Below are 3,504 nucleotides of genomic sequence, written 5' to 3'. Positions count from 1 at the left end.
CAGTAATGTGGGTTGGTGTAAATGATTGAGCTAGCTACATCATTAACATTAGCATGGAAAACCTCCACAACACCACCCAGAGCATCGCTGGCATCTCTACATGCTTAGTCTCTACATGCTTAGTGAAACTGGTGTTGTGAGAAGTATTAGTCTGTCATGTTGTGACACATGGCAACATGGGATCTCCTCACTAGATGAATCATTATACCATAGGCATACACATACAGACACACAGATACACACAGACACACACACACACACACACACACACACACACACACAAAGGAACTGCCATGATTTAACATGATATATTTTCAATGAATTACTTTGTATGATGATGCACCTAGTGATGAGACCCCATGTTAGAGGAGGTAACTGATGCATCGGTACACTATGTAGAGGAGGTAACTGATGCAGTACACTGTGTAAAGGAGCTAACTGACACATCGGTATACTATGTAGAGGAGATAACTGATGCAGTACACTATGTAGAGGAGCTAACTGATGCAGTACACTATGTAGAGGAGCTAACTGACGCACCAGTACACTATGTAGAGGAGGTAACTGATGCAGTACACTATGTAGAGGAGCTGATGCAGTACACTATGTAGAGGAGCTAACTGACACAGTACACTATGTAGAGGAGGTAACTGATGCAGTACACTATGTAGAAGAGCTAACTGATGCAGTACACTATGTAGAGGAGCTAACTGATGCAGTACACTATGTAGAGGAGCTAACTGACGCATCGGTACACTATGTAGAGGAGGTAACTGATGCAGTACACTATGTAGAGGAGCTGATGCAGTACACTATGTAGAGGAGCTAACGGACGCATCGGTACACTATGTAGAGGAGGTAACTGATGCAGAACACTATGTAGAGGAGCTAACTGATGCAGTACACTATGTAGAGGAGGTAACTGATGCAGAGAACAAAGAAAGGGTGACGTGGTTTGAAAGACGTATTAGCAAAAAGAGAGAGAGATAGAGAGAGAAGTGTGTGTGCATGTGTGTTTGTGCGTACATGTGTGTGCGTGTCTGTGTGTGTGTTAGTGCACGTGTGTGTGTGTGTGAGAGAGAGTTTAAGCGGTGGGCATGCTGGTGTCCTCCAATTTGTATGGATCAGCACCATGGAGAGTTCCCACACTAATCCACAAACGACAGATCTGGGATCTCTCAACCTCCCTCCTCTCGTTCAATGTGTGTGTGTGTGTGTGTGTGTGTGTGTGTGTGTGTGCGTGTGTGCGTGTGTGTATGTGTGTGTGTGTGTGTTTGTATGTGTGTGTGTATGTGTATGTGTGTGTCTGTGTGTGTGTGTGTGTGTGTGTGTGTGTGTGTGTGTGTGTGTGTGTGTGTTTGATTGGGCAATCAGTTTATTTCTTCTGTTATTTCTTTTTTTGATGCTTTGAGAGAGAGAGAATGAAATAGAGTCTCTTATGTGTTTTTTATTATAGTGCATCCTCTTTCAGCTGCCTCTGTCTTTCTGTGTGTGTGTGTGTGTGTGTGTGTGTGTGTGTGTGTGTGTGTATGTGTGTGTGTGGGGAGGTCATCCAGTGAAATAGAACACCTGATTATCAGTCATTAATGTGGCAACAGAGACATAAAGATAAAGGTGTGTGTGTGTGTGTGTGTGAGGGGGATGGTCCCTGTAGTGATATTGACACTGTGCATGTGTGTGCATGTGTTTGGGGGATAAAGTCCTTGAGTAGATTCTGACAGTGTGTGGGTGTGTGTTTATTTGTGTTCACAGGAGATGAGGAATCCTCCACTATGACATGAGCTCCACGGCAGACCTCCCTAAGGACCAAGTGACATCAGCAGTGACTTCCCAAGGAGACCCTTGGGAAATAATCTGGGAAATCATTTTTACAACATGATGATTTGTTGCTTTTACAATGGCAATGGAGGTCATCATTAGGGCCTCAAAATGGGTAGTGGGTGGGGAGAAGTTGCAGGGAGGGCCACGCCTCCCCCCGATTCGGGCTTTCATGGACGACATGACAACCTTGACGACAACCGTTCCATGCACCAACAGGTTGCTGGGTAAATTAAATAGTAATCTGCAATGGGCCAGAATGAAGGTGAAACCAAGTAAGTCTAGGAGTCTCTCAATTGTTAAAGGGAAGGTAACAGATAAGAAGTTTGCTATAAATAAGGAGGTGATTCCCACAGTTCTGGAGAAACCAGTGAAGAGTCTGGGAAGGTGGTATGATGCAAGCCTTAGTGATAAATCACAGGTTGAAGACTTGAGACAGGGCACTAGGCAAGGTATTGCAAAAATTGACAAGTCGGGGCTGCCAGGTAAGCTCAAGCTGTGGTGTCTGCAGTTTGGTTTGTTGCCTCGGCTAATGTGGCCATTGACAGTTTATGAAGTTCCTCTGTCAAAGGTAGAGAGGTTGGAAAAAATGATCAACTTCTTTGTCAGAAAATGGCTCGGAGTCCCACGCTGCTTAAGCAGTGTAGCCTTGTATGGGGAGGGTATTGTAGAGTTGCCAATATCTAGTCTGACAGAGGAATTTAAGTGTGCTAAGGCTAGATTGGAATTGACTCTTACTCAGTCCAAGGACCCAGTGGTGAGGAAAGTTGCACCCACAGTTAATGAGGATAATGAATGCATACTTTGCTCGTGTGTGGGCAGTCTCCACCATATCCTATCAGGGTGCAAGGTAAGTCTCACCCAGGGGCGGTGTACGTGGCGTCATAACCAGGTATTGAAATGTGTGGCAGCGGCTTTAGAGGATAAAAGGAGAGAAGTCAATTAATTAGCAGCTAGTAAAGGGGTAAGGCAAATTAACTTTGTACGTCAGGGGGATAAACCTTGTTCCGCGAAGGCCAGGTGTAAAACCGGCCAGTTGAAAAATGGGGCAGGCTGGGAAATGAAGGTTGATCTTGGCCAGCAGATGGCGGTACCTCCACATATAGTGAGTACTAAGCTACGACCCGACGTGATTCTATGGTCGGATTCAGAGAAGATAGTTTACTTCATTGAACTCACTGTTCCTTGGGAAGACAGAGTGGAAGTGGCCAATGAGCTGAAGAGAGCTAAATACACTGAGATAGCAGAGGAGGCAGCTAAGCGAGGTTGGAGTGCACGATTAAGGCCTTTTGAAATCGGTGCACGTGGGTTTGTGGCCAGATCTGCTATTGGCTTGCTGTCTGAATTGGGCATTTGTGGTCGAAGTCTAAGGCAGGTGGTTAGTAACATGTCTTTAGCAGCAGAACGGGCAAGCGAATGGTTGTGGGTAAGGAGAAGTTACCCTTCCTGGGGCGCAAGCTAAGGTAAGCTAACTGTTTAACCTTTAACTTAACGAAACAGGTTTTTGGTAGCATGGGGCGTAAGCTAACTGGCTAATTTGGTTTGTGTTTGGGATGGGGCCTAAGCTAACGGGCTAAGCTAACTGGCTAATTTGTTTTGCGTTTGTGATGGGCTGTGCCTAGGTTGATGGTTGGTTGGCCAAGGTTTTTTATGGTTATGGTTTAGTCCACATCAACGGGACAGACC

The sequence above is a fragment of the Alosa sapidissima genome, chromosome 2, assembly GCF_018492685.1.
Source record: "Alosa sapidissima isolate fAloSap1 chromosome 2, fAloSap1.pri, whole genome shotgun sequence".
NCBI classification, from domain to species: Eukaryota; Metazoa; Chordata; class Actinopteri; order Clupeiformes; family Clupeidae; genus Alosa; species Alosa sapidissima.
This window is presented reverse-complemented; position numbering follows the sequence as displayed.